The 15,488-nt window shown below is 40.7% G+C and overlaps 1 protein-coding gene across 1 annotated transcript in view; it reads right to left on the reverse strand.

The window, feature by feature from the left end:
- LOC124594486 (NFX1-type zinc finger-containing protein 1-like) overlaps nt 1-15,488 on the reverse strand; it is a 356,250-nt gene that overhangs the window by 297,070 nt on the left and 43,692 nt on the right. The gene's annotated exons all lie outside the window — the stretch shown is intronic.

Raw genomic sequence — 15,488 nt, forward strand, 5'->3', positions numbered from 1 at the left:
CCGCAGGCGGTTTTTTGGATTACAAAAACCAGAAAAAAAGTGCGGCTTAGATTTGGGTAAATAAGGTAGACACAAGTAACAGAAAATACACTGCTCAACAAAAGTTTGGAATACTACTGTAAAATGTAGTCTGTGATAGTGAGGTCTCATTAACCAAGGCACTTCTGCATTAGCCAGTTAGAGACCGTATTCTGGACACAGTTTACTACTGGCATGATTTGTGACCATTTCCCAGTCATGAAAAACATGCTGCTGCCGCAGCGCCACACTGCGAGCAGTCCAGTATCAACACCAGTTCGTGTTCAGCATTGCAGAATCATGTCATATATATGCATACAACACTTTGATAGGGTCAGATAGTGGCTTTACTTTCAGCATGTCATACATAGCAAGATGTTGCTGAATGGTTAGAAGTCACTCACAGTGATGTCTCTAAGGTGTGGAGAAAGTACAGAAAGATGGGAAATGTGAACAGACCTCCAACTGGTCATCCTCATATGATAACACTAATGCAAGATTGTTTCCTCCAACTGCCAGCTCACAGGCACCCAACATCAACTACCAGAAATAACTGAAATGAGTCCTTGCGTGCAACAGGCATTTGTATCTCACAACAAAATGTGCACAGTAGATTGCGGAACCGTCAGGTGTATATGACACATGAATAATCTATTTTCTATTCTTATGTTTTTGTACTACCTTTTTCCTAGTAGGTACTATTTTCATTAGTTGTAGCTTGGAGGAACTCTGGGTGAAATAAAAGTGTTCTTTTGACACTCATTTATTTCTACAAAACACAATAATGCTAGTCATTCATAGAATTTATACTTTCCAGAATAATTCCTATAAAATTTGTAACTTTTGTAACAATACTGTCCCCTTCTCCTAGGATCAGCACCTATTCTTTGCTTGTGGGTTGACCTTATGAGAGCACTTCCTCTTTGCAATCTGATAGGTATACCCCTTACAAAACATCTCTACTTTTTAGGCCACAGATCATCCTATCTCCTCATAGGTACATTTGCCCTTTATATTTAGTGAATGCCGTGTATGCCCCTTTATCTTTTCTGAGTAAACCTAATGGTCCCATTACTCTAGTGTACATTTCTATGTATACCGTAATTAAGTATCTTCTGGTACAGATATAAATTTAACTTAAACATTACATTAATTCTTTAATATATCATTCACTCACTAGAGTCCTCCTCTACTTATCAACTTTTATACTTTCAATAGATATTATGTTTATTTTTTACAACTAATGTCCCACTATCCTTCAATTCATCAGAGTTTTTAGGGCACTGACATTGGTGACGCCTTATTTCTTATTTATCTACACTCCTGGAAATGGAAAAAAGAACACATTGACACCGGTGTGTCAGACCCACCATACTTGCTCCGGACACTGTGAGAGGGCTGTACAAGCAATGATCACACGCACGGCACGGCGGACACACCAGGAACCGCGGTGTTGGCCGTCGAATGGCGCTAGCTGCGCAGCATTTGTGCACCGCCGCCGTCAGTGTCAGCCAGTTTGCCGTGGCATACGGAGCTCCATCGCAGTCTTTAACACTGGTAGCATGCCGCGACAGCGTGGACGTGAACCGTATGTGCAGTTGACGGACTTTGAGCGAGGGCGTATAGTGGGCATGCGGGAGGCCGAGTGGACGTACCGCCGAATTGCTCAACACGTGGGGCGTGAGGTCTCCACAGTACATCGATGTTGTCGCCAGTGGTCGGCGGAAGGTGCACGTGCCCGTCGACCTGGGACCGGACCGCAGCAACGCACGGATGCACGCCAAGACCGTAGGATCCTACGCAGTGCCGTAGGGGACCGCACCGCCACTTCCCAGCAAATTAGGGACTCTGTTGCTCCTGGGGTATTGGCGAGGACCATTCGCAACCGTCTCCATGAAGCTGGGCTACGGTCCCGCACACCGTTAGGCCGTCTTCCGCTCACGCCCCAACATCGTGCAGCCCGCCTCCAGTGGTGTCGCGACAGGCGTGAATGGAGGGATGAATGGAGACGTGTCGTCTTCAGCGATGAGAGTCGCTTCTGCCTTGGTGCCAATGATGGTCGTATGCGTGTTTGGCGCCGTGCAGGTGAGCGCCACAATCAGGACTGCATACGACCGAGGCACACAGGGCCAACACCCGGCATCATGGTGTGGGGAGCGATCTCCTACACTGGCCGTACACCACTGGTGATCGTCGAGGGGACACTGAATAGTGCACGGTACATCCAAACCGTCATCGAACCCATCGTTCTACCATTCCTAGACCGGCAAGGGAACTTGCTGTTCCAACAGGACAATGCACGTCCGCATGTATCCCGTGCCACCGAACGTGCTCTAGAAGGTGTACGTCAACTACCCTGGCCAGCAAGATCTCCAGATCTGTCCCCCATTGAGCATATTTGGGACTGGATGAAGCGTCGTCTCACGCGGTCTGCACGTCCAGCACGAACGCTGGTCCAACTGAGGCGCCAGGTGGAAATGGCATGGCAAGCCGTTCCACAGGACTACATCCAGCATCTCTAAGATCGTCTCCATGGGAGAATAGCAGCCTGCATTGCTGCAAAAGGTGGATATACACTGTACTAGTGCCGACATTGTGCATGCTCTGTTGCCTGTGTCTATGTGCCTGTGGTTCTGTCAGTGTGATCATGTGATGTATCTGACCCCAGGAATGTGTCAATTAAGTTTCCCCTTCCTGGGACAATGAATTCACGGTGTTCTTATTTCAATTTCCAGGAGTGTATTACTCATTACTATTTTATAGTTGTTCGTTATGTATGGGCACCTCCCCTTATGTATATTCGATGTAGAACCATCATAACTCCCCATATATGTGTGCAGAATTCCCTATGTACACACTTTTTCCCCTACAACACCTGGCGGTTCACACATTGTGACAGAATTTGTGTTATATAATTTAATGTTTGCGTAGTAGTGTATATTTCTGTATATGTGGATGTGTGTTCGTGTAGTCTGATTCTTCGGCCTTCTTATCTAAAGAAAAGATGTAGGTTATTAGTAACCACGGAAATAAGGAAAGACTTCAGAAATAGAAGTTTATGAATATGAAAAGAGGGAAAAGATAGACAGGTCCTCAAGACACGAAGTACGAAAGGAAAAAAATAGATGTGGTTGCTAGGATCGAAAACGAGAGGAAACCCTTCCCACCCCCCTTCACCAGGATCCCTACATCTCAGGTACTTGAGTGAAATGCTGAAGGAGGTTTGGTGTTAAATTGTCTCCTACAGAACGGACTTGACCCACCTTCACCATCTTGAGGTCCCTGAAGGAAATCCTAGCAACTCTATGGAAACGGCAAATGAAGAAGAATCAGGCACACTTGTTTGTGAGGGTTGTTTGAAAGGCGTGATGTGTGTTTTGTGTTAGTCATGATTTATCTGTTCTTGTAAATCAAGCTTTTAGCTACAATACCCACCCCTTTCATAATTTATGCAAACCCTCCCATCTATATCACATCTCGTAAAAGGTATAAAATACTCTATACAAAATAGAACATCTATACACTACGATATAACAACTGTTCAGTTAGTCACATCTTATTATATTTTCCACAAATATAGTACTCTATTTAGTTTATTTCATCTAGATATCACCCATTTTCTGTGATTCTCTTAAGTTGTTCTCTATTTTATGGTCATATCCGGTTTTTTAAGCAATAAGATTATAGGATAGTCATAGATTTTAAAAGAATTTAGTACAGGAAAACTATTTTGGGAGAAACACTGAAAACAACTCGGGGTCCAACGGTCATCACTCCACCCATTAACTCAGAATGTTAATGTCCCTGGGGGATAGATGACAGAATAGTTTAAGATATTAAAGGAATTCGGTGCAGAAAACTATTTTGGAAGAAACACCGAAAACAACTCGGGATCTGATGGACGTCACTCCACCCATTAACTCAGAATGTTAATGTCCCTGGGGGATAGATGACTCTGCCCGAGTCCCTTGGATCTGATATGAACCTTTTTTGAGCACTTGCAGACCAGTACCTCTCTTTAAATTTCTCTTGAAAGTCTCCCCACTGCAAACCAGTCAACACTTCACTAGTTAACACCACCTTAGGTGAAGATACCCTTTTTTCTACTTTGTCTTGGATAAACTTAAATTCTCTCCACAGGTCGTCTATACCCTTTCTGGTATAGACGGTCCTTCAGACGAAGGAATAAGTGATACGTTCCCAGATGTTATTCTCTCGGTAACCTTTTGATCTATAATTTCTCCAAATTGTTCCTCCAAACTAATTACATTTATAATATCAGAGTTAGTTATTTCCTCTTTGAAATTCTGTTCTACATTATCTACTCGTATACTGACACCTGTAATTTGCGAATGAATGATTGGTATTAATTCATTATTCTTATCTACACTCTCTTCCAAAGTATTCATTCACTGTCTTACATCATTGTATTTAATATTGTACGTGTTTTCAAAAGATCCTATCTTTTCAATAAGTTCTGATTCTACATTATTACATTTGTTCTCAATGTCAAGTTCTAACCTTTTTGATAAACTGTGAAAAGTGTCATTCTGTTTCTGACTAAGGTCAGTAAACATATGATTTATATTAGTGGTCAAAGAATTTGTGAACTCTATCTTTAAATCTACTGTTAAATTGTCTACTTTATTACTTAAGGCACTGCATTCAGTCTTCAAAGCACCCATGCCTTCGCATAGATTACCAGATTCTTTGCTGTGAGGATCTACTTTGATGTTTAACAAACATAGATTTGTCATTTGAATTTTCAGTTTCATTCTGACCCTTTAATTAAGAATTTATTAAGTCTAGGTTTTTTATTAGAGTCACACTCTGAGCATTTAATTGAAAACTCAATGAGTCTAATATAGGATTCTGAGCATTTAAAGTTTCACTCTGAGCTTTGATTAAATTTATCAACTCAGCCCGGACTTTCATGGCCATTGCTGGGTCTTGAGTTTCCTCAACCTGTTGTAGATTTTCCATACTTTTATATGCTTTAGCTCTCTTAATCATTTAAAACTAACTTCAAATATGGTAATTACACAAATAAAAGTTCACTCAACAGTATTTTGTACCACTTCATACTAAAGTAATGAAGTTTCGTTTCACGCTCACCTGGCGTAGAATTCTCATAGCGTATGTGAGCGGATGTGGAGGCAGGTCAGCACTGGTGATCGGCAGCTGGTGCTGGTGGCGTCATATGTAGGTTGGTTTCCACATCTGCGTCCCCACAATGTGTGTGAGAGCTGTATACTCCCAGCACTGGATCTTCTTGATGTAAATGCCATGCACGTCTTTCGAGTGGACGCCACTTCAGCGACTTGTGAGTCAATGGGGATGAAATGATGATGATAAGTACAACACAACACCCAGTCCCCCTGAGCAGAGAAAATCTCTTACCCAGCCGGGAATCGAACCCGGGCCATTAGGCATGACATTCCGTTGTGCTGACCACTCAGCTACCAGAAGCAGACATCATCTTGATTGAAGTGTTCTAGGCATACTTCTTCTTAGACAAATATATCGAAATCATCTCTGCTGTTTTATCGTTGTGAATTTTTCACGTCTTCACCACTTTTCATTCAAATTTTGCTCCATAGGATACTTGAACGTATTTCAATGTATCAGAGAAAGTCCCTTGTGTTATTATGTTTGGTTGCTATGGCAACACACACAGCTTCTTTTCTCATATTTGACTGAAAATTGCTGTCTCCCCCGCCCACACACACAGGTCGCCACGTTCTAATGTGTTGTGATGACTTTCTTAATAGACCTTCTCTTCTAAAACTTTGCTCTTTCGGCAACTCCGTTCATGTATTTAACTTTCGTGCACATTACAAAATTCTCACTTTCCACAAAATATGCAACCTCCAGCAAGTCTCTCGTACAGTTGTATGTTAGAAACAAATTATTTTACTTTCAAAAGGAAGTCAGTTTAGACACCATGACTTTCAGAAAAAGAGTCTGGAAATATGTCTTGCCTCTGACAAGGCTGAGTCAAGAGTCCACAATACTACTTTATTTCAACTGTTCTTGATGTAACTAACAATAATCAATGACACAATAAGCACATAGCGGCATAAAAACTCCATAGTTCTTCCTCTGAAACGTCCATGGATTGCCCGACATCTACATGTCGGTGCCATTCGACCTCCACATTTACTTTCTTCCCTTGACTGATTTTAAATATGGATACATAAACAAGTGACGTGCAGTAGGTAGGATTTTATCATCCCACACTCATATTTAGAATATTGTGTGTTCGAGACGGTAGAAGGCTGAGTGGTTCTAGAATTTACACAGAAATTCTCGAATCACTAGAACTGGTTCACACAACTGAAGAGAAGATGAAGCAAAACTAAGTTTACACTTAGTGTCCTTGCTATGGAAGTTCCACAAATCTCACAATCACTAATTCACGAAATTGCTAGTGAAAAACTGAAACTTGAAAACTTTGCTCACGTTGGGACCCAAAAATCTTACTGAACAACACAAAAGACAATGGATGGGCAGTGCACTTCAGTTTTTGACACGCTAGAATGAAGAAGGAGATGGTTATCTTTCTCAGATAGTCACGGAGGATGAAACTTGGGTATTTACAACACCCACGAAACAAAATGGCAATCAGTGGAATGGAGGCAAACTTCAACCCCAACGAAGTTTAAGCCTAAGCAAATCTTGACACCTTGGGATAGAAAAGGCATTTTTCTGATTGATTTCTTACCATGAGGCCAAACAATCAGTGCACATGGTTACTGCAAAAACATTAAGAAATTGCACCGCGCAATACAGAGCAAGCGCCGAGGATTACTGTCAAAAGGTGTTGTTTTTTTTTCCATGATAATGCCCGACCTCACACGGCGAATGTGACCAAACAACTCTTATGGGAATTTCACTGGGACGTGTTTGTTCATCCTCCATACAGCCTGGATCTTGCTCCTAGCGACTTTCATCTCTTCTTACATCTAAAATCTGTCCTTGGTGGTCAACACTTCAACAATGATGATGAACTGAAAGAACTTGTTACCACATGGTGGAATACACAGGCAGCAACCTTCTATGAAGAACGCATACAAGAAACTTGTGCCACGCTATGATAAGTGCCTACAAAATTTTGGAAGCTGTGTAGAAAAGTAGTTTAACAGTTGTAGATTTTTTTACAATAAACATTTTTTCTGTATCTGTACTAATTTGTCTTATATAACCAAATGGAACTTACTTTGTGGACATACCTTGTAGTTGGTGCTGACTTCAATCTACTCTCAATATGATGGCGAAAATACATGTTTCATGTCAGTGGTCGGTATAAAACATCATCTGAAATTGCACTGAATGCTTTCTAAGGAAATTAATTTGAACATCTAGTTCAGGAGCCCAACTGAAGTGTACATGATCGCAAAAAAATGCTTGACCTCTTAGCAACAAATAACACTGACCAACTAGGAAGCATCGTGATGTATACAGGGATTAGTGACCACACGGTGGTTGTAGTTAGATTGAATACCGTAAAATCCAAACTCACCAAAATCAAACGCAAAATACATCTATTTGTAAAAGCAGATAAAAACTCGCTTGGCACCTTCCTATGACACAGTCTCCACTCCTTCCATTCTGACTATGTAAGCGCAGAACATATGTGGTTTAGATTCAAAGAAATAGTATTGATGGCAATTGAGCAATACACATAAAATAAATTGATATGACATTGTATTTATCCCCCATGGTACCAAAACAAGTCAGGAAACTATTGCAGAAGGAGTAAAAGAACCATGCCAAATTTAAAAGAATATAAAATCCCCACGATTAGTGAAGTTCTCCAGAAGCTCGAAATTTTGCAAAAACATCAATGTGAGTTGCTTTTAATAGTTTCCACAACAAAACTCTGTCTTGAAATCTGACAGAAAACAAAAAAATAGATTCTGGTCGAATGTAAATTACACCAGTGGCAAGACCTTCACTGCATGATAACAATGGTGATGTTATTAATGACAGTGCCATTAAAGCAGTCACTAAACATGGTTTTCTAAAATTCTTTCACAAAAGAAGATGAAGTAAATATTCCACAATTCACATCAAGAACAACTGCCAACATGAGTAACTCACAAGTAGATATCCTTGGTGTAGCAAAGCAGCTTAAAACACTTAAAGAAAAACAAGGTGTCTGGTCCAGATTGTATACCAGTCGGGTTCCTTTCAGAGTATGCAGATACAACAGCTCCATATTTAGCAATCATATACCGCCACTTGCTTGTAGAAAGAGCCATACACTAAGACTGCAAAGTTGCACAAGTCACACAAATATGCAAGAAAGGAAATAGGAGTAACCCACATTGAATTACAGACCCATATCACTAACAGATTTGCAGTAAGATTTTGGAACATACACTGTGCTCAAACATTATGTATCACCTTGCAAAAAATTATTTATTGACAAACAGGCAACATGCATTCAGAAAATGTTCTTGTGAAGCACAACTAGCTCTCTATTCTCACAAAGTAATGAGTGTTGTTGACAGGCGGCGTCAGTTGTGTGACTGGATCCATGGTTTCCTGTCAGAAAGGTTACAGTTCCTAATAACTGAAGGAAAGTCATTGAGTAGAGCAGAAGTAATCTGTGGCATTCCCAAACAAAGTGATATATGCCCTGTGTTGTTCTTGATACATAAATGATTTAAAAGACAATCTGAGCAGCCCTCTTAGATTGCTTACAGATGATGCTGTCATTTAAAATCATATGAAGTCATCAGATGATCAAGATAAATTGTAAAATTATTTAGACAAGGTATCTTTATTTAGACAAGATATCTGTATGGTGCAAAAGGTGGCAATTGAGTCTAAATCATTAAAAGTGTGAAGCCATCCACATGACTACTAAAAAGAATCCACTAAATTTCATCTAAAAGCTGTAAACTCAGCTAAATACTAAGGGATTACAATTACGTAATACTTAAGTTAGAACGATCACACGAACAAAGTAAACCACTGTGGAGAATCCTTTACAAAAGTGAAAGTGAGAGACACGTAACAAACTTCGCTTCGTAAATGAGTCAGTGTGGTATTCTATCATGGGCCACTTTCTGGAACACTTCTGAAATGAATGGAATGAGTTATCAGCTACAACTTAATTTGTGCTGTCAGACCTGTGCAAAATGTGAGCACACAGACATCAGAGGTTTACTGGAGCAAAATACTTTATTGCAGTCACTATATTTAGCAAACAATGTGAACAGGTAGTGCAGCAATTATTACTGTCCTTCGAGTATTCATCAGAATCTAAACTCTGAAGTAAATCATTCTTGAATGTACGAATACTCAAGAAGAAGGCAGCAAGAACAAACATAACACACAGCACATAGGAAACACATAAAAATTCACAGCAAGGAAAAAAAAATATTACGCAGGGACATAAAAAGTTCATAGGAAACACAACACTCCTGCTGGCTAGCGCAGAAGCTGCTTAGCAGCTGTGATTCTCTTGTTACCATGCATATGTGACACTACACCACTAAACATAGGGGCCTCACTTGGCACGAACTTGATTTTTGACTGTGGCGATGATATACAACAACATAGCAGACACTACATCAGCCCCTGTGATAGGAGCAGAAAGTCATCTCGGAATGGGGCACATAAACACCCTTCACAGCTGGAACTGGTTTTGCGTGCTTGTCATTGGTCTGTATCGGCTGTTTGTTGCCCCTGTACTGGAGATTGTGACATGGCAGTGGAAAATGTGGATGGTGACTAATCCCTGGAAATGTACACGGGCTTGAGAGAGTTGATGGCAATGGTTATTGGCTTTCTGCTTACCATGATGTCCAGCATCTGTGTGCTTCTCCACAGAACATGGTATGTGCCATGGACCGCCTGTTCAGAGCATCATGTGCGAGGACCTTTCTAAGTTGCGGGGCACATAAGTGGTCAGCATACCATATCTGGAGGCTGTGGAAGGTCATATTAAAGTGATGTGGTCCCTTAACTGCTGAAGAAATTCCAGTTGATCTTGCAGTGCTGACTGGAGTGAACTGGTCATAACAAATTCTCTGGGAAGACGCAATGGTTCACCATAGACCAGTTTTGCAGCCGAGGAGTCCAAGTCCTGCTTGTATGTTATTTATAGTATCAGGACAACTATAGGGAGGGCAGAAGTCCATGGTGTTCCATGGCACATTAGACCCACATTCAGTGAATGCTACCATCTTTCAATCATTCCATTACTGGTGCAGTCATGGCTGGTAGTCTTTTGATGAACATCCCCACAGAACTCTGCCAGCTGGATGAATAAATCCAATGCAAACTGGCTGCCACGATCAGTCGTTATGCATAGTGGACAGTCAGTGGTTATGTATAGTGGACAGCCAAACCTAGTTAGCCAAATTGATCCGAACGCAGACGCTAAGGTTTACGCTGTGACATTGTCCACAAGTTTGCACAGGTACAAAAAAGAGAGGTTGCATCTGGAAAATCTCTGAGGGGCAGGACAAGTTACAGCATTGACATTGGAGGCATGTCTATGTCAACTTTCAGAATCTCTCTCCATCCCTGCCCTCACAAAATTTTGTGACACAAGGGGAAATATTAAGTGGGCTCCGGGCTGGCACAGACTGTGCAAACTGTCGAAGACTTGCTGCTGAAATGCAGTCAGTATGAATGGTTGTGGTCTTCTCTCTGAAAAGTCACAATACAACTGAGACTCTTTGCCAACAACACTGACCAGCTGCAACTTTAACACCAAAGTGGTACTGTTGATGAAAATCTGGAGCTCTCGGTCGCTCTGCTGTGTCTTGGCCATTTCCGAAAAGTCCATCGGTCAGAACGCACTATTGTCGCATAAAAAACCATTGGTCGCCACATTCTCAATGCTGTAAATGTGCTTTATGTCCATGCTAAATAGGCTTATAAAGGATGATTGAACTGATGGGGACAGCAGACGATGCTATTCTGTTTGAAAGCATAGATCAGCGGCTAATGATCCATGAAGATTGTACACATCCTTGCTTCTATTTGTTGCTGGAAGTATTTAACAGCCAGGAGGTCGTGAAAGCACACACTACTCTTCTGTTGCAATGGTGACAATTTGTGTGAGAAATACGCAAGCGGTTCTCACAAGTCATCCAACAATTTTTGCAGTGCCATGCCAATAACTGTTTGACTTGCATCTGCTACCAACGCCAAAGGCATGTAAAGCTTGGGATGCACCAGGTGTGTGTGTGACCACCATTCCTTGCTCTGCAGCCTTGAAGGTGGAGCACATTGCTTCCGACCACTGCATTGGGGTACTGTTTCTGAACTTTGGACCGGTGAATGCCACACTGTGTAGTTCTTGCAGTTCTGCTGCACACAGTAAATGACGGTGATAAAAAGTTTAGCATTCTTAGGAGTCGTGTAACTACTAGGTCATTGTCAGTCACAGTATCTGTAGAATTACTTTGATCTTCTCTGTTAGTGGTAGGGAGCCTGCAGATGACATTAGATGGTGTAGGAAAGTTGTCTCGTGTTAATACATTGAAAGATCTGCCTCAGTTGCGAAAATTTTCTGGTCTTTACCCAGGTTTTGGCTAAAATAACCTAGCCTTCTTCAGAAGCATAAAATTACTATAACATGCCAGAGTAAGGCACAGTCAACATTAAAAATTAAAGCCTATAGTTCCGTGGTACCACACTGAATAAAAACTACTTAACTGAAGTCCAGCCCTGTCATCACTTCACTGCGTGGTCAGTTGGCAGCAGCAACTATTAGTGTCAACGTAGTTGCTGCTGCCAACCGACCGCGTGGTGAAGTGATGCCGGGGCTGGACTTCAGTTAAGTAGTTTTATTTTTACATGGTACCACAGTACTATAGGTTTTAATTTTTAATGTTGACTGTGCCTTACTCTGGCATGTTACAGTAATTTTATGTTTCTGAAGAAGGCTAGATTATTCTAGGCGAAACCTGGGTGAAGACCAGAACATTCTCGCAACTGAGGCAGATATTTCAATATATTAGTGTATCACAGTTGCTGACGGGGCTGCAATATACTAAAAATGCCTCATGTTACCCAAACACACACTTGGCCTTGTTTAACACCACACCAAACTGCTCCAGATGTTTAAATACCTCTTGACGATGTTGGTGATGTTGCTCCCTGGTGGTAGAACACACGAGTTTATCACCTAAAGGAGCAAAGCAAAATGGCAGTCCTTGCAGAACGGAAGCGATAAATCTTTGCCAGTTTTGGGTAGCATTTTGTAACCCAATCCATTAACACTGTAAACCAGCTGATTGTTGACTACATCTGCAAAGAGTTGCTAATGTGCCAAGAGGTCAGGTCCTGTAACCAGCTCCATATAGTTGGAAATGGTGAAGTCCCAAGCGAATGGGTGGCGCAGTCCAAAAGTCAACTTGATCTGCTGCAATGCATACACTTAGATTAGTGGGTTATTAGCTGCTGATAAATGGAATGCTATTGATGGTCTACAGCTGTGCACTGAAGTTCTCAGTAGTATGCTTAAATCCGAGACATTCTCTATAAAATTCTTCTGGCTGGACCTTCTATCATTAATGAACAGGTACCATGACTTTCAGGACATTCAGTTTTGCCCAATACTGAGTGCTGCTGGCATTTGAGTGTGAACATGGTGCAATACATTTTTGCGTTTGTTCACCGAACCTACGGTGGGACCAAGTACATGGGTTGTTCCGTGCTCAATGATGCAGCACTAGTCAACGATCAGCTTTGGGACCTCCGGATTAATTCTGGTTTTGACCTTTCATATGTATTCGCTTGAGGTTGTGCAGAAATCACATCTTGTACTTCTGTGGCATAGCAATGGTCAAGCTGACTCACGAAGAGGGCAAATTTTTTCGAGTCGTAAGTCCAGCACAACTAAAACTGGTTTCTACTTGGGTGAACCAAAGGATTGAGTTGTTCAGCCAGAACGGATGCAAACAGTCTGCTAATCTACAAACTGTTGGCACACTGGTCATCTTGTGTAATAATTAAAGCCAATGGTGGTTGTTCAACTTTCTTCAGCTCAGATTACATTGGGGTCACAAACTATCAAGTAGATCTCAATTTAAGCTGTCCGACAGATGCAAAACATGAACACAATGAGACAGGAAGTTTACCGGAGCAACATACTTTACTGAGTAACTGGCCATGAGTTTTGATCAGATAGTAAACTCTGAAGTAAATCATTCTTGAATGTATGAATACTCGAGAGAAGTCAGCAAGCAATTACTATTGTAACCCGAAGTGATAGAATCAAGAACTGAACATAAACCACAGAACACACAAAACATATAAAAATTTGCAGCAAGGGATAAACTATACACAGAGACATCAAAATTTATTGGAAAACCTACACCTCGCGGCTGGCATGGAAGCTGCTTGACAGGTGCGATTCATCTGTTATCATGCACATGTGATACTACACCACTAAACACATGAGCACCAAAGGTTGATGCAAACTTGACAGTTGACTGTGGCAGTGACACGCAACCAAGTAGCAGACACTAAAGAATGACATAGGTCAGAAATTAGTTGGTTTGCGTATCTCCAGTTTTGAAATGGTTGTTACTATAGCATATGTAAGTCTGGCAGGTAATATGCCCCAAGTCATTGATTACAAAGATAGTTTCTTGGTAATCCTATGAAGTTGGCATAATATTTTAATACTCTTATAGAAAGACTATCATGGCCAACAGAATTACTGCTTTTAGTGACCTGATGAATGTTGTAATCTCTTTAGGGACTGTTGTGCAAAACTAATGTTTGTTGGTGGTGTACGCAGTGTCTACATAAGTAAAGTCTGCCGCAGCTATTTTCTGGGAACTCAGTTCCATTTCAGTGTCTAGGTTTGTTTGCTTCTTGTTACATATTGCAAATATTTTTTACTTTATTATTGGAGTGTTACATTTTTTTAACAAAGTATATGAGTTTTGTTTTTTTAATGACACATTGAATGATTTTACAACACCAGTGGTAGGGGAGTAGCAAATCTTGACTGCTGCTTACCCCTCTTCCTTCCCCTTCAACTCTTTTGCCATAAGGTGAAGGCATTGGCTCTGAAAGCTTGTAAAAGTTAAACCCTTTTGTGTGCTTGTTCCCCCGCCACTGCTTGGTGAGTAGATTTTTTTTTATCTATCCATTTACATTAATTAGTAAGTAAACTTTACTGTTAATATTTGACCATCATTGTCAGATAAGCCACTGAAAATTGGTTTTGTAGCTAAATCACTGCAGGCTGCTAGGTCTAAAAACAAACTATCAATGACTGTTGCACTATGTCCTTCAATACACTTAGGAGAATTTACTGTGGAAAATAATCCTAAGCTGAACATAAACAACCTTAGGTGACCTCGGTTAGTATTACCTTAGAAAATCAACATTAAAATCTCCACAATGATTCACCAGTTACATCTGTGTAACTATCTGAGAGCTGATCATACATCCAGTAAAATCTTGATCTGATTTCAAAATCAAAATTGACAACTTGCTGTAAATATTCAGAAAAGTGAAAATTGTGCATTTCAAAAAATGTGAAAAATTAATATCTTTTAACTAAAATATCAATGAATGACAACTGGAATCAGTCAACTCAAGCATATACCACGGTGTTAACAATTTGTGAGGATAAGAAATGGAATGTTTACAGTCTCAGTTATAGATAAAGCAGGCAAGATACCTCAGTTCATTGGTAAGATAATGGAAAAATTAAGTGAACCTACAGAAGTGATTGCTTAGAAAATACTAATGAAACCCATTCTAGAATATTGCTCAAGTGATTAGGATCCTTACCAAAGTGTACATACAGCAGATAATAAATATGTGCTGTACAAATGATACCAAGCGTTACTTGTTTTGTAAATAAAACCTCCTTTTCCTGCTGCCCCTTAATTTACTTATCCCAGATGCGTTTCGCCTTTTTCTCATTCAGAGGCATCATCAGTGGGATGATTTGCTGATCTGCATTTCCTCTCATCTGGTCTGCGTTTCCTCTCATCTGGTCTGGAGGTCACACTACCACTTTATTACTGACTTATAAGCACAACTTTGTGTTCTGACCTTCTTCACATTGTCCACCATGTTGCTCCTTCTTTTTTGTGGTGTACTATTGTTCTTTTGCCACTCGATATAACTATTTCATCCGACACTGCTTTTAACAATGTCTATATTGCAACTCCATTGGAGCTGTAACATTGATGTTGTTTAATAGCACCCCAAGAAAGTTACTTATGAAGTTTCCAGAACCAGTATTATCTGTAGAAACTAGGAATATACTACAGTCCTCTACACACTACTCCCACAGCCACTGTGAAGACATTAGATTAATTACAGCATTCATTAATCCCACACCTTGTATTAAAATGTTATGAGAAAAAATCCTAATTTGTGGTACAATGGGAAATACTTTCTGCCATGCCCTCCCCTGTGGCTTGCTATAGATGTAGACATACATTTCATTGAAACAACACAGGAAAACTTCA

This window comes from Schistocerca americana, chromosome 2 (assembly GCF_021461395.2).
Source record: "Schistocerca americana isolate TAMUIC-IGC-003095 chromosome 2, iqSchAmer2.1, whole genome shotgun sequence".
Taxonomy (NCBI): domain Eukaryota; kingdom Metazoa; phylum Arthropoda; class Insecta; order Orthoptera; family Acrididae; genus Schistocerca; species Schistocerca americana.